The sequence below is a fragment of the Triticum dicoccoides genome, chromosome 5B (genome assembly GCF_002162155.2).
Source record: "Triticum dicoccoides isolate Atlit2015 ecotype Zavitan chromosome 5B, WEW_v2.0, whole genome shotgun sequence".
NCBI lineage: Eukaryota > Viridiplantae > Streptophyta > Magnoliopsida > Poales > Poaceae > Triticum > Triticum dicoccoides.
In genome coordinates this window covers 361452008-361474241 of record NC_041389.1, presented here as the reverse complement: position 1 = coordinate 361474241, position 22234 = coordinate 361452008, and the positions used below count along the sequence as shown (strand labels likewise).

Below are 22234 nucleotides of genomic sequence, written 5' to 3'. Positions count from 1 at the left end.
ACTGTAGGGGGATGTCCCTCAACTTACAATCTTTGAATTCCTCTCCAGTCTCACCTTCCGCGTCGCCGTTCTGACTATAGGGATGTTAAGTATCATGATTAATTAGGAAATATAAGATAGACTAGGATTTACTCTACCTTTTCTTGTACTCCAAGAAGATCATGTACTCTCTATATATACACCTAAGACGCTCAAGCAATATAACAACGATTCCACCCATATCCTCTCTATTCTTCTTACAATTTATATGGAGATAAATATTACCATGTTAGCATAACCTCATGCATTCAGTTCACCAAAATAGATACATCAAAGGGGCCTATTCTAGTGACACCGAGATTCGAGCCTTCCCAAATTTTCCTTGTTTTGCTTCAATTTCCCTTTAATGGATATGCTATTCCTCCGACATTCTCATTCTTCATACAACCCGTTTGCACTTCATGCATTCATACGAATCAATGCTTTGGCTACAAACTGGCAGCAGCTGGCTCACCACCACCACCACTACAAATCTACAACCAGAGACCATCACAAGACACAGTTTCCACACACGACAAGGCACAAATGGATTCTTATTGCCAACAACAATTGTAACCTAGCACTCTAGCAGCAACACGTCAGGGCTTGCTCAGGAGCTCACGCACTGTCTGTGCAAGCCCGGGCTCGCTCCTGATACCCTCTGCCCATCTCGCATTGATCCGCACGTTTTCAAGGTTCTGCTTCAGTGTCCTCTCGAATCCGGGCTTTGTGCGGGTTGCAAAGAAGTTGGAGATCTCTGCCGCCTTCTCGTTGGAGGTGAACTGACAAGAAACAAGGAAGTTCACATTAGCTATGGCCTCATGGAAATAATACCTGCAAAACTGGGGAATATGATCACGGGAATAGGGCAATAGAACTGTGATTAAATGTACCAATGGAACAATGTTTTTAACAAAATTCGCCGCCAAGCTCCTGGAAAATGTCCTTGAGATACGCTCCCAGTTTTCCTGCAGACAGACAGAACGGACAAATGTTAGCACCATGTTTTCAAATGTTTCAGTCTGCTAACACTAATATGAACCATCAGTCATCTCCTAAGGTGTCAGATGAAGGAACCACAAAAACTAGATGGTTGGGTGCTGCTGCCTCAAATTCACTCTACTTAAAATACATTCACAAGGGAAATCCATATAAAGAGATGAGGATCGCGAAACAAATTCACAAACATAGTTCAGCTGTTTGCAAATATGCCACTTGACTTGAATTCTTGTTGACATAAACAGAAGAACTCTGAGTTGGTAGAAAAAGAAACATCTCATGATTGGATATTCCAATTTATTTACAATACCTACAAGAATCTGATGTTCCAGACAGGACCCAGAAATAACGACTTTTACGCATCAACAACACATCAACACGACAACACACATAGATAAAAGGGTCGTCATTGTTAAAAGAGATCGTACCTTCAACCAGTTCCACGAAATTTCACGTGCCTCTGGTTGAATACCTCTAAGGAGAATATATGCATCTTGATTGTGAACCTGACAAGCAAGAGAGGCATATGAGACCTGAGTACAGCTTGCAACTTGACACAAGGAAGCTCATAGAGACCTTCGACTATAATTGTGGAAGAAAGTAACGATATTTGCATTTACCTCATTAGTGAAAATTAAATTCAGTGATTCAAGGACGATACCCTTATCCCGGCAAGAAGATAATATGCCTTGAAACAATAAGAAAATGCTTTTAGAAGAACCAAAAACATGGGCAAGCTTTGTTAGTTTAACATGGTCAAAGGGCTACACACCTAAGACTTGTAATCTTTCCTCCCCTTCAGCTGACTCCTTGTAGATTTTTCGGAGAGCATCATACCCGGATCTGTTTGAACTACTAACATTCTGCATCACAGCGAGGTATGCGGCCTGCAGAACAGCGCAAGTTACAAATGGAAGAAGTAATCATAGGAGTACCACGTGAAGTGATAGCAAAAGGTAGGACCTTTCTAGTATCCGGAGGAAGAAGAGAAGTGCTGCGATCACGTCTGAAGATGTTAAAGCGCCTAACTCCTTCATTAATGGTCTTACCATGTCCAAGTTGGACAAGTGCAGTCAACAGCAGTGGTCTAAGCATTACATCCAGGTGGCTCTCACCCTTCTTGGGGTCCCAGCCTAACTTTCTGAAAGATAAGTGTCACATAGTCAAAAAAAAGAAACAGCAAATATACAGTAATGATGTGAAAGAATCATGCGATTGTCATGCATCGGCCACAAAAGAAGGAATGTTCAAGCAACATGAGAAGTTAGGAAGAAGATTAATGACATATTATGTTTCCTTTTCCTTTTTGTGAAACAAAAGAGATGATCTATTGTGAATGTAACACATTAAGAAACTCATAGCAGTTATGCTGGGGCATACTCTGCAGGTGACAAAAGAATCTTGATCAAAAGTTGCTTGATGTCACCAGCCAAGGCAGGAGTAGCATCAGCAGATATTCTAGCAATACTTGTGGTTACCTGCCAATCCAAAGTAAAAGATATAGGCGATTTATCTTCATGAACAATAGAACACATAGAATCAACTGGACCTACAGGATTTACGTACAGTGTTGATGTGTGAAAGAACACTATAATCAGCTTCCCCACGATAACCGTAGAGTAAACGTAGCAACGACGCAAATGTTTGCTGGCGAGCAATAGAAAGCGCATATAAGTCATCCACAATGCCTGCAATGCTAATGTTATAATACCTGCCACCAAAATATTACAAGCAGGTTCAACAGTCACATGTTGCGTTTACCAATTTTATCCATTAGTGAGAGCTTCTTGGTCTCCAACGCATTCTGAAGTGCAGCTGCAAGCTCATCGTCATATTTAACTCTGTAAAATCCAGTTCCATTTATATTCAACTTAGTCCAAAAGTTTCTGCCCTTCTTTCGGTCACCACATTGTGAACCAATGACCAGCTTATCACGTTTAAGTTTCAACAATAACTTTTTCTGTGTATCATATGCACCACAGCCTGAAGTTATAGGGACAATCCACATGCCAGAGCCAGAGGACCCATCTAACAAAAACTGGGCCTGCAATAAACAGAAATCATTAAGTTCACGGAGAAAAATGCTATACATGAAAATCTATCAGTCAACGAGATCAAGTTTTTAACATTTTCATTTATTAGATTTTTCACTTTAACCAATATAAAATAAGACACACTTCTGTGAGAACCCTCTCTTTGCTTTGGTCTAGTGGCTAAGGGTGGTCTATTAACTCGTAGAGGGAAGTGGGCACAGAAATACATGAAATAATTGGTAAATGATTGTAAATAATCAACATATTTAAGGAAAGGAAGCCAGTCTGACCTAATACCATAATTTGTCATATATACCAAACTGTCACTATTAAACATACAAGTACATTACTACAGAAAAAACATACTTCATGATTAAAATTTGATAATTAATTCATGCCTATCGCCTTATAATACTAACTTCATATGTAAGTCCGAGTCTGACACTTCCATTTCAAGCTATCATAAAATTTAACACTACACCTTGCTCCCAAATAGTAAATTATTTGAACATTCAAATTAGCAATACATAACTGAAACTGCAGAAAACTGTGGTCTAGATCTTTTTGCAACCATCTGATTTAAATCAATAGTCATGCAGGATGTGTATCCCTGGGCTGAGATGGGAACATGGAAAGTAATGAGCATTTAAACATGTCTCTCGTGATATGTAGGGAAACGTCTGTGCCTATCTACCTTACCAAATTAATTGTAGGTTTCCTTATTAGCCTTATCTGCACTAGGACCCAAAATAACCTTCAAACTTTCATCAACCAACGACTCAGATTTAAACCACCTCTGACCTCTAATGTGGTAAGATAGAGCACCCTAAAAGAGCTCCAACTTCAGAACAAGATCTAATTCACTACGAGATTCATGTAAGTTGTTCTTGATACCATTCAGCCATACCCCAGAATATATGATCAGATACTAGGGCTACTGCATAAATACGTGAATGCAACAAGTGACAGATCAATGGCCATAGAGGCAGTACAATATTTCCAGTTTTTGACATCATTGAGTACAGTCTTCTCATAGGACCAGTTATAACAGACAGTTATACGTTCACAAAATGGTATGGAACAAAAACCAAGGTTTGGTCAAGCAGATGATTTTCTTAAAGAAGAAACTCTAAATGGCATGGCATGATTAGAACTTAACTAAATAGCAAGGACATATTAACCAAACAAATGCATACTTGGTTGTTCGTGTGATGATGAATGCATGATAGATACGAAGGATGGTATGTAAGATAACCTATTACCTGCTCAATCTCTATGTCATTCCCTTCAATTTTCGCATTAATAACAGGATAACCTTTTTGCTTCGTCCATGTAGTCATCAAATCCTTGACAGGTTCACCAGTTTCCTTTTCAAGAACAGCCCACAGGTCCTCGGTTTTAGCATTTGAGTATGCATATTTCTTCATATATGAAGCCATCGCTTTCTGAAAGAACACAGTTTCATATCTATAGCATATGAGAATACACTAGGAGAACGACGTGGAGTTAAAGAGTAGCAGGGAGAAATTGCACAAAAAGAAGAGTGCAGCAATTCGTTTCACTAAATAATGTAATCAATAAAAAATTGACTTTTAACATATTAAGCTAGTGTGCAGTTTGATAGATTCATTATATAATCAAGAAAAGAGTCAACGATCGCTAAATTTTACTCCTTTTTTTTTTGTGAACAAGTAATGTTATCCTGTGAGCATGACACATGCTACAACAATACATAAGATGACCATCACACCTATATCAACAAATCTGTCTCTATATGCTAATTTATGAAACCATCCACCTTAAATCATGTGTTCGGTGAAGTAGAAATGGTCACATATGATGCTTGTATGCATTAAACAAGGGCAGGATAGTCTATGAAGAAATGGTCATTTTGCTCCTAGAATATGTCTTCAAAGACCAGCAATCTCTCCCTAAAACACAACTGACAAAAGCATGTTTACCAACTAGTATGATTCAAGAGCATACAAGCATTTTATGCAATGGACAAGACATGGAGTCGTATAGTGTTTCCACTAGATGGAATAGCAGGGAAATGACATCAAAGTATCACTGTTTCCTTAAAGAACTAAATAAACTGGCTGAAAGTGATCTTGTATACTTTTAAGCTACGTGACGAGAAAAAGAATGACAAGTCTAGGCAAGAAGAGTGAGTCGGTGACAAGTTTCTAGAGTTCAGGTAGAGGCAGTATTAGACCTGGAAACGCTCTGCGCCAAGGTAACTTTGTAGCATGCGAATAACAGAAGCACCCTTGTCATAGCTAATAGCATCAAAAATCTGATCAACTTCACTGGCATGGTGTATTTCAACCTGAGCATCCAGGAAAACGGATAGTGGAAAGTATAAAATGAATCACAAGTTAGCATTAGAGAAGTGAAAGTGTTAATGCCATGAACTGAATCACTGTTGATGCACTGACTGAAGTTGCTCCCCAAAGTAAGATGCCACTTGTCAGAGTAGAGATACTTGAGCATCAATTTTAATATTCCATAGAAATTTTATGAGTCAATCATGAATCGACAATAATGTGTTGGTAATAGCATATTACGCAGTATGCACTATCGTTACTTAAACTTACCATTGTCAAAATTTACAATTTAAAATAGGGATTCTTGCACTTCTATGATAGTAGAGTGCATGACATTGACAACTATGGTTTTGGAGAATGTAGTCCACAACATACCCAACCACCGGAGCAGCCTATGGCACAGTAATAAACAATGAGATTACCTCAATAGGATGAGACGCCTCGAGTGAATCCAGCCTGAGAGCAGAGGTTGTCCTATCAAGAAACTGTGTCCAGATATTCCATTGTGGAAAAAAAGAATCTACTGCTAGATGGCTCATCTGGGAAAACAAAAAGCCTATTCATTCAGTATACATTGGTAACCTGATATTTCATTCTTTTAACTTTTGAGTGATCAAATTGATTTACCCATGTAGCAAATCCCTCATTTAACCACAAGTGAGTCCACCATTCCAAGGTTACAAGATTGCCAAACCATTGATGAGCCAATTCATGAGCCACAGTAATTGCAATCTGAAAAAAATACATGCTGATGTTAATATAAAAAGGGTTTACACATATAAAAGGTTTAATTACGAAAAAATGTTAAGAATTGTTAGTGAATTATAGATGATCATGATATAGTGTAGCTTTTACTAAACCGATTTATGTATAGTAACATCGCACAGTCAGATAAGAGGTGAACTATAAAGGATGAGAAGATAAGTTAAATAAGTTTCTGAGCTATGATAGATACATTCTGTTTGCTGGATGCTGATGAAGACTTGTCATCGAAAAGCAAAGCTACTTCCCGGTAAGTGACCAATCCGTAGTTCTCCATGGCTCCAGGAGCAAAATCAGGGATAGCAACCATATCCAACTTGGGGAGTGGATAAGGAGTGGCAAAGTAACTGAACAATTGAGGAAATGAGTATTTTTGTTAATGTTACTGTTTCAGCAACAACCACGGCTTGACACAGTATTTCATTAACATCAATCATGTCTATTCGTTAGAAACCAAAGTGTGGAAGCATGGCTAGATTGTGATCTTACTCTTTATAGAGATTCAACGACTTTACTCCAACATCTAGTGCAAACTTCCCTCGGTTACTCTTACCAATTTGAGTGTACACACGAACTCTTGTGCCTGAATAAAATTAAACAAACAAATAAAATAAAAAGGGAAAGAGAAAGGTCTCATGCAACTCTTTGAATGGATGATGTCAGAAACAGAGATGATACCTTTTGTTGTCATACCCTCTACATATTCAAACAACCGACAACTATGGCCACTAAATAAGTTGACATAGGTGGCGATTCCTGGTAACGCACAGTTTTGATAGGACCAGCAAGTGTCGCATTAGCTACTGGCATGTTGGACGGTGCTACCAGCTCAGATGGAACTTCAAGTGTTAGCTTGAACTTAGCCTGGAAAATTGAAACGGCAAAACAAGAAATGTTATGAAATATATCCAACCTCACTGATGCTCTATGTGCACCTATTTCAGGAACATAAAGTCATCCTTCCAGCTATCATATATAATCACCTTGAATGCGGGCTCATCCCAGGAGGGGAAGCACCGCCGCGCATCCACAGACTCAAACTGCGTCACCGCCATGTTTCTCTCCTTCCCCTTATACTGGTACTTGCTGCGATAAAATGAAAATCAGAAAAGCATAAATAGCAGGAAAGGCATTCATACCAAAGTGCTCGATTAAACTCTTATTTCAGAAATAGATCATAAAACTACAATGCCTTCACAGTGAACTTCCAAACCACGTATCATCGAATTCGTAGCAAGTGCATTATCGGGACTGGTCACTTGGTCGGTCGGTGAGTAACTAATCGGGAGTAGTAAAGAGAAACCACAGTTCACCTTTTCCCCTTTTGTAATTTTCGACTTAAAATTTAGAACAAATCATGGCATGATTTCCTACATATAGATCATCACAAGTGTTGTGTTGAGACTTGAGGTTCGCTGATCATGATGCACGGTGCAAATACCAAGGGCGGTAGAGTCCATAAAGAAGTCGTCGCATACCTCCTGTAGAAGCCTCTCATCTGGTCGTTGAGAATGCCGGTGAAGGCCATCTTCAGCACGCCCTCGCCGAGGGGCAGCTGCTTGGCGAACCCGAGCACCAACACACCGTCATCCTTGAAGAACACCACCTCCGTGGGCGGCAAACCCTGAGAGAGCCGTACCCGCGAAGGATGATTAGAAGAGGGCGAGAAGGTCTCAAGGAATTTCATTTTTCTTCTGCTTCTTCCTCCTTACCTGGAAGCGGATGGAGGCGCGGTTGACGGAGAGGTCGAGCGCGTTGAGCACGAGGAAGCGGGTGGGCGCGGAGACGGCGACGGAGATGGCCACCGAGCCGGAGAAGGTGCAGGCGACGAGGTCGGGGCGGAGGAAGAGCTCGTAGCGGCGCGGCGCGGCGAAGCTCGGCAGCCTCGCTTTGCCCCGGAACTGCTCCGCCGAGCCGCTCGCCGCAGGCGGCGCGGACGCGCCGGGAGATGCCCTGAGATTCGCGCCCTGCGTGCGTGTACATCCAGTTGTTGTTAAGCGCGACGGATGAGAAAAGATGAGAGAAGCACAAAAAAAAAACAGCTTTTCCAATTTTCTTTTCTTACAAACTTACACATTTTATTCCTAAAAAAAACCTTACCCATTTTAAGCGTGATTTTCGAAAATGCATTATCTCCTACTCATTATAAAATGGCGTACTCACTTTATACATTCAAATGTGATTTTAAAGCTTCCCGCAAAAAAAATGTGATTTTAAAGCAAAATTTCAATAACGAATTTCAATTAGTATTATATTAATTATATTGTATCCATAACATATCTATATCTATACTAATAATATAGAAGGACATCAGTAGCCAACGAACGTTTGCTGGGAGGGATGATAATTGCAAACGCATGACAATTTCTTGGGAACAAGAAAGTTTTTTTTTGAGAAATGTATCTTTCTTCTAAAAACTATCACCATCAAACTATGTCAATCGAATGACTTAGATTGCTTCAATGGTGAGCGCTCAACAAGTTTAGCATGCAGTTAAAATCATACCAAATATCAATGTTTAAGGGAGTGACTAATGAACAGGCGACTGATTTTAAATTGGTGTCAGGTCGTTTTTTATTCCACTCAATGATTGTCACGTGTCTAACTATATCCCTTCCCTGAAATTTTTATTTATATATACATGCTGCATTTATGTGATGATCACCTTACATGTGAATCATTTATACATAACGAAAATGTACTAGAGTTATATAAGGCTTGTGTCCCTGTTGTTCCACTTGGCAGAGAAGAACTCGATAAAAACATGATCACCTTCCTGCATAAAAAACTAATAATCGATTAATCATTGAATATACATTTAAAAAACATGATCACCTTCCTGCATAAAAAGCTGATAATCGATTGATCACTGAATATATATTTAATCACTGAAGAGAACTATATTTAAAGACTGAAGAAACACTAGAGTGAACTGAAGATACTCATAATAATATCATATGATTGAATGAACAACTGAACAATGATGCATGCTCTCTGAACATTGACTGAGTCAACTCTCTGAACATTGGCTGATACTACTAATGAACATGATACATAATTTAGACTAGCAGAAGATGTGACGATGATTTGAGCAATTACTAAAACTGAAATACTGAAACTGAAGAGAGAACACACAGTATTCAACTAAATGAAACATCAATGAAATGAGAACCAAAGATTTTGGAAGCTCCATTTCAGAGTGACTGAAAAATGAACAAATGGAAGCTAAAAGACTGAAAATAAAGAAAAGACCCAGAACTGACCAACAATGAAGAAGTACAGTGATAACTGAAAAATAAATGTCTGAAGAATGATATATGACTAAAATCTCAGGACTATAACACTGAACCTAAAATGACACTGAACCTAAAATACAGAAATCTAAAACTAAAATAACTATGGATCAAGAACTATATATACTGAAATAACAACAAGCAACACTACACTGAAATCGTACTCAAGAATGCACAATGAATCTGAAACAGATGAATGATAGAAAGAAAAAATAATACTGATGAACACACACTGAATATGACTTGAAGAACTTGATTACTGAATCCGAAGCAGAAAACTGATGGAAAATAGAGGACTGATAGAAAGAATACCAAAAAGACTGAGAACTAATGACTAAGGAATAAAGATAACTAATGACTGAAAACTAAGAAAGAAGAAGCATAGACTTAAGAGTGAGAGAATGTAAGACAAGGTGAAACACATAACTGAAAGACAAAATAACACTGAATAAGACTGAAGATAAACTAAAGAACTAGCTGAAAGATTGACCCAAAAATGTTGTGCTTGCAGCAAAAAAAAAAGTAAAAACATAACTAACTACTTCTACAAGATGACTGTGGGCTAGATCATGCTCATAGCACGAAAAAACATAATTGAAACAACATAGACAGCGACAACATGATCAAACATACGACATTTGAAAGAATGCACGTGAATACACCCAAGAATGAAGACATAATGTGAGCTAAGATAACTCTCTAGTTATCGGACAAGATAAAAGAACATGTGGTCATTCAGAAAGCCTTTTCAAAAAAGGATCTGGACACTGGACATCAAACATACTGGTGCTGTTATGGAGTAACTCATAACTGAAGGAGTGTCTTAACATCTATTCATTCAGTTTTAGAGGTGGCAAAAAAAGAAAAAATACAGACGACTGAATATGAAATTTGATGCTGCCAAGGGATATTTTAAGCTAACAATCATCAGGGGGAGAAAATATTTTGCATTTCAAGGACAAGTCTGCTGTTCCTGCAAACTCATCGATGCACATGACAAAAAGACGAGCGAGTTGTTCGTTCAGGTTCAGATAATCAAACAGACTTACATACTGAATTACAAGAAAAAAAAACATTAAAAAAAGACAAGTGTATAAGGAAGAAAACATCAATCCAAAAGCACATGTATGAGCACAGATAACTAAACTTTCCACTTCCCACTTATGCATACTAAAAGAGGGTAACTAGAAGAAATTCCATCAGTGTACACTAGTTTTAGAACAATCTACTGCCTGGTTAGTTGGTGCATAACACTACATTCAGATGATCCCCAAGCCATTCTCTACGTAATCACTCAACTCTCTGAAAACAAATCACATCCATTACTAACTAAAAGCCATCAAAAATCAAGCTGACAACAAAAGTGGCACCCTACAATTTCTCCACATTAGTACTCCTGCAGAAGAAAAAAACGCATACATTCAGTTACCTATCCTCTGACCATCTACAGACATTCCTTGGGCTTCTAAAAAATCTTACAGGGTAACACACTATATGTGGAAAATTCAATCAGACCGAAAATGAGGTGTACATCCAGAACAAAAGAGTACTACATTCAAGACAAAGTTGAGGCCTACTTAGTGAACGAAAATTGGGGGACACACACATACAGGTGCCTGCAGCAAATTCAGGGGCGTTCTCTGATGAACCACTCAAAAAACTCCTCCAGGATTGAAGAGATTCATGGGCGTTTCTGTTCTACCACACACCTTCCTGGCCGAAACTACAAAACAACTAAACCACCCCCTGCTATGGAGGTTTGTGAGCGGTGACAATCACGACGAGCTGAAAATTCAGAGGGCATAGACATATAGAATAGAAAAAAGGGCAGCGGGAAGGAGCGTGATACCTTGCGCCCCGATGGCGCCGACGACTGCCGTCGCACCCACCGACTGAAGCTTGCTGGTGGTGAACACGGCGGCGCAGCTCCGCCGAGCTCCTCTCCAAACCGACATCTGACCTGCGTGCAGCCGGCCCTGTGGAGCACGCCTCCTGCTTACAAGTTCTCCTCGCGGAGGACTCGGGGCGCGCCATCTCCGTTGCTAAACACCGGCGTTGGACGCCCCCGCCTCCGCCCTCGCCTTCCCTCCGCCGTCTCCGCCCGCCTCGGCCCACCCCCACCAATCCCCTCCTCAGATACAACAAAGGCCGCCGCCCCACAGACTGAATAGAAAATTCAAAAACACCTGGCGCTTTGCGGATCGAATAACGTAACCCATAGACCCGCAAACCCGAAAGCCCAACAACACAGAAAAAGGTCCGCCACGTACCCACATCCAACTGAGGACAAACGAAAATCGCTAAGATTGGTGCGAATCGGACGGACCAAAAAACGACCTGAGACGAATTTGTTTTCAGACGACTGAAAATTAGTAAAAGTGTTTTTTTTTGTCCGTCAAACTTTCCAACAGACTAGTTTCCTTTTGTGCCGAATAACATGCAGATTTCTAGGAAACCGAAGCAATCAGATTTAATGCCTTCCAAACTCAATCTCCCTTCTCCTTTGGCCGCACCAAACTTTCCCTTTTTCTGCTCTTTTTTTTATGCGCCAATCCAAACCTTCCAAATAAAGCACGCTACGTTTATTTTCCTTGGAAATCTCAACGGAATCAGCCTTTTTTTTTCCACACACAAAACGTGGCAAACAAGGAAGGAATCAAATAGGAGATAGTACTAGTATTACCAACCGAAAACAGATCTCAACTTCCTTAAAAACAAAAGGGGCCACGTGATTCTCTCCAAAAAAAATGTGTACTATACTCACGGTTTGCAAGGAATCAATCACAACAGCCGCATGCACTTCCTTTTTAAAGCCAACGTGAGGAGTAAGTTCCAAGGCACAATTCCCCGTGCAAAAATCAGATTTTCCTTCTCCCTCACGTGCACACCCAGCCAATATCTCTCTCCCACTTTTGTTTTCTTTCCAAGATACAAACTCCAACGCAAGTGCTATTTCCTTCCTTTTTTTTTTGTGGATCAAACAAATCTGGACTATTTTATCTCTTGGTGTGTCTTTCTCCAAAAGCACCTACGGGATGAAATACTTCCCTTCTTTTTATTTTGGCCGATCTAACCTTGCCTCAAAAACTCTACCCTTTTTTTTTAGGATCTTTGCTCAACTTCTTCTCTCCACGAGATGAATGATGCTCCAAGATGGCGACAAACGACAGCAGCGGATAAATGGTGGTGATGACGGCAGCGGTGGCGAAAAAAATGGCAATGGAAAATGACAATGAAGTGGATGACGGTGTGAGCGAACACGACGTGAACAAAATGTGATTAGAACTCGAAACTCTAAAAGACTAGACACGAAAACCAGCAGCTCGACACACGATGCAACCGAAAATTCAACAATGCAAAAACTAAGTGATAATAGCGAAAAGGCTCAGACAGTCTTGGACACGGATGAACTAATCTAACTTTTTTTTGTGGCTTTTGTCTTGGAGTCTAGGTATGAAGAATAAATGCGATCTAAACTATGAAAAACTGGAAAATCTCACCGAGCAACCTGAAAACTGATACCACTTGATAGAGGCGAGGGTCCCGATCTTTCGATGAGATGATAACTATCGATTTGATGGAGACGACTTTGACGATCCGACTACAAACGTGCAACGACGTTGCGCCTTAGCAATCGCTAAACCAACTACGAAAGATTATTGACCATGCCGGAGCACGATCAACCTGACCACGAAGGTCTATTCCTGCAAGCAATCGAAGAATAAGCAAGAATATGATTAAGCAATCTGAATATTGCGAGTATGGATGAAGTATTGATAAAAGTGGGGTTTCATAAGCGGTCTTGGTCTGGTCGTTGGACACAAACAAAGTACACGAAGTTGCAAGGATGGCTAACTTTTAACTAATTAAAACCCAAGTCTAAATGATGCCTTAAGGGCTATATTTATAGGGAAAAGAGAGGGGATTTTGTCCACCCTTGGCAAGGTGGGACTAAAACACCTCCTAAGTCATTTCCCCTACAATATGGACTCTAAAAATAGATTACATGGGCCTGGCCCAAAGTAAGGTGGCGCAACACCAATAATAAGCTATGGACGAAATTTATGAAAGGTCGTCTTGTATATTTCATCCATCTTCTTGTCATCATGGTTGCTTCAAAGTCCGGAAATCTTCACTTGAACCTCTGTTCTTGTTCTCTTGGCATGCATCTTCATCTCCGTGCTTGACGATGCTCCAATGCTCATCCTTCTTGTCCGTGCTAGGCCCTTCAATTGCAAGCAACACACATGTATCTAAGTTAGGCAACATCATATTCTCATGAACACTAGAAACATTACGTAGAAACGAAAGTACCTGATAATTTAATTGGCGTATGCAAGCTCTAGCAATTGTTCCAAGAGGTAAAACAGCAGGGCCTACGGGTGTAACTGCGGTAGCCATGTCCTCATCAGGACTAACCTACTAACCAGGGGCCCAGCCCGTATTGTTGTTTTTTTGCCTATTTCAGTATTTCAAAGAAAAGGAATATCAAACGGAGTCCAAACGGAATGAAACCTTCGGGAGCGTGATTTTTGGAACGAACGTGATCCAGAGGACTTGGAGTGCAAGTCAAGAAGCGATCGAGGCGGCCAGGAGATAGGAGGGCGCGCCCACCCCCTCTAGGCGCGCCCCCTGTCTCGTGGGCCCCTCGGGCGGCCACCGACGTACTTCTTCCTCCTATATATACCCACGTACCCCGAAAACATCCAGGGAGCCAACGAAAAACAATTTCCACCGTCGTAACCTTCTGTATCCGCGAGATCCCATCTTGGAGCCTTTGTCGGTGCTCCGCTGGAGGGGGAATCGACCATAGAGGGCTTCTACATCAACACCATAGCCCCTCCGATGAGTTGTGAGTAGTTTACCACAGACCTTCGGGTCCATAGTTATTAGCTAGATGGCTTCTTCTCTCTTTTTGGATCTCAATACCATGTTCTCCCCCTCTCTTGTGGAGATCTATTTGATGTAACTCTTTTTGCGGTGTGTTTGTCGAGATCTGATGAATTGTGGGTTTATGATCAAGTTTATCTATGAGAAATATTTGGATCTCCTCTGAATTCTTTTATGTATGATTGATTTATCTTTGCAAGTTTCTTCGAATTATCAGTTTGGTTTGGCCTACTAGATTGATCTTTCTTGCCATGGGAGAAGTGCTTAGCTTTGGGTTCAATCTTGCGGTGTCCTTACCCAGTGACAGCAGGGGTTGCAAGGCACGTATTATATTGTTGCCATCGAGGATAAAAATATGGGGTTTATATCATATTGCTTGAGTTTATCCCTCTACATCATGTCATCTTTCTTAATGCGTTACTCTGTTCTTATGAACTTAATACTCTAGATGCATGCTGGATAGCGGTCGGTGTGTGGAGTAATAGTAGTAGATGCAGGCAGGAGTCGGTCTACTTGTTGCGGATGTGATGCCTATATACATGATCATGCCTAGATAATCTCATAATTATTCGCTTTTCTATCAATTGCTCGACAATAATTTGTTCACCCACCGTAATACTTATGCTATCTTGAGAGAAGCCACTAGTGAAACCTATGGCCCCCGGGTCTATCTTTTATCATATAAGCTTTCAATCTATTTTTATTTGCATCTTTACTTTTCGCATCTATATTATAAAATACCAAAAATAAATTTATCTTATCATATTATCTCTATCAGATCTCACTTTCGCAAATGGCCGTGAAGGGATTGATAACCCCTTTATTGCGTTGGTTGTGAGTTCTTTGTTTGTTTGTGTAGGTGCGTGGGACTTTTGAGGAGCCTCCTACTAGATTGATACCTTGGTTCTTAAAAACTAAGGGAAATACTTACGCTACTATTGCTGCATCACCCTTTCCTCTTCAAGGAAAACCAACGCAAGCTCAAGATGTAGCAGCTTTTTTGAGATTTGTAGCTAGCTAGTTTATGGCACACAGTTCGTCCTAAATTTCAGACGCAGACATGGAATTCAACCTAAATATCCTATACACATTATCCCCTTCACCCTTGCTCATGCTTGCGAAGTTGTGGCGATTTTACAGGGCAGGAGCATCGCACAATGTTAAGCCAATGCACCCATGTCTCGTTGCGCGTACGTCTGCACACAGTTGTCTCATCTGAGTCGTCTGCTATTTTATATAGCACCATTTGGCAACAAAAGAACGCGAGAGAGGGTCATAAGATAAAAACACTAGCATGTGGCCCAAATATATATGTATGAAAAGGGTGGTGTGTGATGTTCAAATTCCAATGCACAACTTTGACCGTGCGAGCCCACGGGTGGGCGCGTTGTCGAAGATCGGGTGAGAGGGGCCAGAAAACAACCACCACCTGGAAGTGGCCAAATATATGTAGGAATAAAGGGTGTGATGTTTAAATACACAATGCACAACTTTGGTGGCACCTGCCTCGCAAACCAGAAAGCCCCCTTGGATATGTCTACAATGGTAGGCTAAGGTCGTAGTTAGGCTGCTTGCCCCTCCCCCACTTTGTGATGGTGGGACACATGCACCTAATCATACTTTGGTTGGACATGCATGTTACCATGACCTACCATAAGATAGACCAAGTGAATCTAGCTTGGTCAAACGACCACTATTGTTGTCGGTCAAAAAGGGATATAATAGGACCATCATCAAAAACCGCTCGGCCAGTAGATTGGAACATCATCAAAAACCGCACGAGAGGGGCCACAAAACCAGCACCAGCTGTAGGCAGCCCAAAATGATGTACGTTGGAAGGGGTGATGTGTTATAAATACCAAATAATGTACAATTTTGATGTGGCGCCTACCTCTCGATACGGACAACCCTCATGAAAGCAAGGTAATTAAGGATGACATATGTAGGGTGTCGGTCCAACCCACCAAATTCGAGCGCGTGGGAGCGAATCCTGAGAATGCATGAGCTCAAACTTTGATCGGACATGTCACCGTGACCCCCTCATTGTCGGTCAAAGGGATGATATATATATATAGACCCCAGGATCCCACATATAGGTGTGACGTCAAAAACCACACAAGGGAGACGAGGTCCATTAAAAGACCCCTATACCCTGCATGCGGCCCATATGTATGGGTGGTGTGTGATGTGTTCAAATCCCCAATGCACAACTTCGATGGGGCACCAGCTGCATTACAAACCAAACATTGTACCCCCAGGAAGCCATGTTCAAGACGAACAATGCCGGTTCTGTTGGAAATATGCCCTAGAGGCAATAATAAATTAGTTATGATTATTATATTTCCTTGTTCATGATAATCGTTTATTATCCATGCTATAAGTGTATTGATAGGAAACTTAGATACATGTGTGGACACATAGACAACACCATGTCCCTAGTAAGCCTCTAGTTGACTAGATCGTTGAACAATAGATGGTTACGGTTTCCTGACCATGGACATTGGATGTCGTTGATAACGGGATCACATCATTAGGAGAATGATGTGATGGACAAGACCCAATCCTAAGCCTAGCACAAAGATCGTGTAGTTCGTATGCTAAAGCTTTTCTAATGTCAAGTATAATTTCCTTAGACCATGAGATTGTGCAACTCCTGGATACCGTAGGAATGCTTTGGGTGTACCAAACATCACAACGTAACTGGGTGGCTATAAAGGTGCACTACGGGTATCTCCGGAAGTGTCTGTTGGGTTGGCACGAATCGAGACTGGGATTTGTCACTCCGTGCGACGGAGAGGTATCTCTGGGCCCACTCGGTAGGACATCATCATAATGTGCACAATGTGACCAAGGGGTTGATCACGGGATGATGTGTTACGGAACGAGCAAAGAGACTTGCCGGTAACGAGATTGAACAAGGTATCGGGATACCGACGATCGAATCTCGGGCAAGTACTATACCGCTAGACTAAGGGAATTGAATACGGGATTGATTAAATCCTCGACATCGTGGTTCATCCGATGAGATCATCGTGGAACATGTGGGAGCCAACATGGGTATCCATATCCCGTTGTTGGTTATTGGTCGGAGAGTTGTCTCAGTCATGTCTACGTGTCTCCCGAACCCGTAGGGTCTACACACTTAAGGTTCGATGATGCTAGGGTTATAAAGGAAGTTTGTATGTGGTTACTGAATGTTGTTCGGAGTCCCGGATGAGATCCCGGACGTCACGAGGAGTTCCGGAATGGTCCGAAGGTAAAGATTTATATATGGAAAGTTGTTGTTCGGGTTCCGGGAGAAGTTCGGTTTTTTTCGGTATTGTACCGGGAAGCTTCCAGAAGGTTCCGGAGGATTCCGGTGGTCCGAAAAACGTTCCACCACGTCCAATACAGCAGCATGGGCTGTAAGGGGGCGCCCTAGCCTTAATGGGCCAGGGGCACCAGCCCCCCCAAGGCCCATGCGCATGGGAGAGGGGAAACCCTAAGGGGGAGGGCCTCCACTTGACTTGGGAGGCACTCCTCCCCCCTTTGGCCGCCGCCCCAACCCTAGATGAGATCTAGGGGGGCCGGCCCCCTCTCTCCCCACCTATAAATAGTGGAGGGGTGGGAGGGCAGCCGCACCCTAAGTTCTGGCGCAGCCCTCCCCCTCTCCCAAGTACTCCTCCTCTCCCGCGGTGCTTGGCGAAACCCTGCAGGATTGCCACGCTCCTCCACCACCACCACGCCATTGTGCTGCTGCTGGACGGAGTCTTCCCCAACCTCTCCCTCTCTCCTTGCTGGATCAAGGCATGGGAGACGTCACCGGGCTGCATGTGTGTTGAACACGGAGGTGCCGTCCGTTCGGCACTCGGATCATCGGTGATTTGGATCACGACGAGTACGACTCCATCAACCCCGTTCACTTGAACGCTTCCGCTTAGCGATCTACAAGGGTATGTAGATGCACTCTCCTTCCCTCGTTGCTAGATGACTCCATAGATTGATCTTGGTGTTGCGTAGAAAATTTTGAATTTCTGCTACGTTCCCCAACAGTGGCATCATGAGCTAGGTCTATGCGTAGTTTCTATGCACGAGTAGAACACAAGTTGTTGTGGGCATTGATTTTGTTCAGTATGCTTACCGTTACTAGTCCAATCTTGTTTCGACGGTATTGTGGGATGAAGCGGCCCGGACCGACCTTACACGTACACTTACGTGAGACAGGTTCCACCGACTGACATGCACTTGTTGCATAAGGTGGCTAGCGGGTGCCAGTCTCTCCCACTTTAGTCGGACCGGATTCGATGAAAAGGGTCCTTATGAAGGGTAAATAGCAATTGACATATCACGTTGTGGTTTTTGCGTAGGTAAGAAACGTTCTTGCTAGAAACCCATAGCAGCCACGTAAAACATGCAAACAACAATTAGAGGACGTCTAACTTGTTTTTGCAGGGTATGCTATGTGATGTGATATGGCCAAAAGTATGTGATGAATGATATATGTGATGTATGAGATTGATCATGTTCTTGTAATAGGAATCACGACTTGCATGTCGATGAGTATGACAACCGGCAGGAGCCATAGGAGTTGTCTTAATTTATTCTATGACCTGCGTGTCAATGAACAACGCCATGTAATTACTTTACTTTATTGCTAAACCGTTAGCCATAGTAGTAGAAGTAATAGTTGGCGAGACAACTTCATGGAGACACGATGATGGAAATCATGATGATGGAGATCATGGTGTCATGCCGGTGACGATGATGATCATGGATCCCCGAAGATGGAGATCAAAAGGAGCAAAATGATATTGGCCATATCATGTCACTTTTGATTGCATGTGATGTTTATCATGTTTATGCATCTTATTTTCTTAGAACGACGGTAGCTTAAATAAGATGATCCCTCGCAATAATGTCAAGAAAAGTGTTCCCACTAATTGTGCACCGTTGCGAAGGTTCGTTGTTTCGAAGCACCACGTGATGATCGGGTGTGATAAATTCTAACGTTCGCATACAATGGGTGTAAGCCAGATTTACACACGCAATACACTTAGGTTGACTTGACGAGCCTAGCATCTACAAACATGGCCTCGGAACACGGAAGACCGAAAGGTCAAGCATGAGTCGTATAGAAGATACAATCAACATGAAGATGTTCACCGACGTTGACTAGTCCGTCTCACGTGATGATCGGACACGGCCTAGTTGACTCGGATCATGTAATCGCTTAGATGACTAGAGGGATGTCTATCTGAGTGGGAGTTCATAAGATGAACTCAATTATCCTGAACATAGTCAAAAGATCTTTGCAAATTATGTCGTAAGCTCGCGCTTTAGTTCTACTGTTTAGATATGTTCCTAGAGAAAATTCAGTTGAAAGTTGATAGTAGCGATTATGCGGACTAGGTCCGTAAACTGAGGATTGTCCTCGTTGCTTCGTAGAAGGCTTATGTCCTTAATGCACCGCTCGGTGTGCTGAACCTCGAACGTCGTTTGTGGATGTTGCGAACAACTGACATACACGTTTTGATAACTACGTGATAGTTCAGTAATGTTAAACGGTTTAGAGTTGAGGCACCGAAGACGATTTCGAAACGTCGCGGAACATATGAGATGTTTCGAGGGCTGAAATTGGGATTTCAGGCTCGTGCCCACGTCAAGAGGTATAAGACCTCCGACGAGTTTCTTAGCCTGCAAACTAAGGGAGAAAAGCTCAATCATTGAGCTTGTGCTCAGATTGTCTGAGTACCACAATCACTTGAATCGAGTGGGAGTTAATCTTCCAGATGAGATAGTGATGTTTTTTCCAAAGTCATTGTCACCAAGCCGCTAAGAGCTTCATGATGAACTATAAAGGGATAGATAGGATAATCCTAGAAATATTCGCGATGTTTGACACCGCGAAAGTAGAAATCAAGAAGGAACATCAATTGTTGATGGTTGGTGAAACCACTAGTTTCAAGAAGGGTAAGGGGAAGAAGGGATACTTCATGAAACGGCAAATCAGCTGCTGCTCTAGTGAAGAAACCCAAGGTTGAACCCAAACCCGAGACTAAGTGCTTCTGTAATAAGGGGAACAGCCACTGGAGCAGAATTACCCTAGATGCTTGGTAGATGAGAAGGCTGGCAAGGTCGATAGAAGTATATTGGATATACATTATGTTAATGTGTACTTTACTAGTACTCCTAGTAGCACCAGGGGATTAGATACCGGTTCGGTTGCTAAGTGTTAGTAACTCGAAATAAAAGCTACGGAATAAACGGAGACCAGCTAAAGGTGAGCTGACGATATGTGTTGGAAGTGTTTCCAAGGTTGATGTGATCAAACATCGCACGCTCCCTCTACCATCGAAATTGGTGTTAAACCTAAATAATTGTTATTTGGTGTTTGCGTTGAGCATAGACATGATTGGATTATGTCTATCACAATACGGTTATTCATTTAAGGAGAATAATGGTTACTCTGTTTATTTGAATAATACCTTCAATGGTCTTGCACCTAAAATGAATGGTTTATTGAATCTCGATCGTAGTGATACACATGTTCATGCAAAAGATATAAGATAGTAATGATAGTACCACCTACTTGCGGCACTGCCCTGTAAGTCATATTGGTATAAAACGCGTGAAGAAGCTCCATGTTGATGGATCTTTGGACTCACTCGGTTTTGAAAAGTTTGAGACATGCAAACCATGTCTATTGGTGTATGTGCATGAAGAAACTCCATGCAAATGGACCATTTGGACTCACTTGATTTTGAATCACTTGAGACATGCAAATCATACCACATGGGCAAGATGACTGAAAGCCTCGTTTTTAGTAAAATGGAACAAGAAAGCAACTTGTTGGAAGTAATACATTTTGATGTGTGCAGTCCAATGAGTGCTGAGGCACGCAATGGATATCGTTATGTTCTTACTTCACGGATGATTTGAGTAGATACTGAGTATATTTACTTGATGAAACACAAGTCTGAATTATTGAATGGTTCAAGTAATTTCAGAGTGAAGTTGAAGATCATCGTGACAAGAGGATAAAATGTCTATGATATGATCATAGAGATGAGTATCTGAGTTACGAGCTTTGGCACGCAATTAAGACATTGTGGAAATTGTTTCACAATTAATACCGCCTGGAACACCATAGTGTGATGGTGTGTCCGAACATCATAGTTGCACCCTATTGGATATGGTGCGTACCATGATGTCTCTTATCGAATTACCACTATCGTTCATAGGTTAGGCATTAGAGACAACCGCACTCACTTTAATAGGGCACCACGTAATTCCGTTGAGACGACACCGTTTGAACTGTGGTTTGGAGAAACCTAAGTTGTCGTTTCTTAAAAGTTTGGGGCTGCGACGCTTATGTGAAAAAGTTTTAGGTTGATAAGCTCGAACCTAAAGTGGATAAAATGCATCTTCATAGGACACCCAAAACAGTTGGGTATATCTCCTAATTCAAATCCGAAAGCAATAGGGATTGTTTCTTGAATCGGGTCCTTTCTCGAGGAAAAGTTTGTCTCAGAAAGTTGAGTGGGAGCATGGTGGAGACTTGATGAGGTTATTGAACCATCACTTCAACTAGTGTGTAGCAGGGCTGGCGCCCACACCAATTGAAGTAGGAGCTTATGATAGTGATCATGAAGTTTCGGATCAAGTCACTACCGTACCTCGTAGGGTGACAAGGATGCGTACTACTTCAGAGTGGTACAGTAATCCTGTCTTGAAGGTCATGTTGCTAGACAACAATGAACCTATGAGCTAGGGAGAAGCGATGGTGGGCCCATATTCCGACAAATGGTTAGAAGCCATGAAATCCAAGATAGGATCCATGTATCAGAACAAAGCATGGACTTTGGTGGACTTGCCCGATGATCGGCAAGCCATTGAGATAAATGGATCTTTAAGAAGAATACAGACGTGGACG

The 22234-nt window shown here is 41.8% G+C and overlaps 1 pseudogene; it reads right to left on the bottom strand.

Moving 5' to 3' along the window:
* Nucleotides 1-417: 417 nt before the first annotated feature.
* On the bottom strand, nucleotides 418-11521 carry LOC119309022 (annotated as a pseudogene).
* Between the last annotated feature and the right edge of the window lie 10713 nt (nucleotides 11522-22234).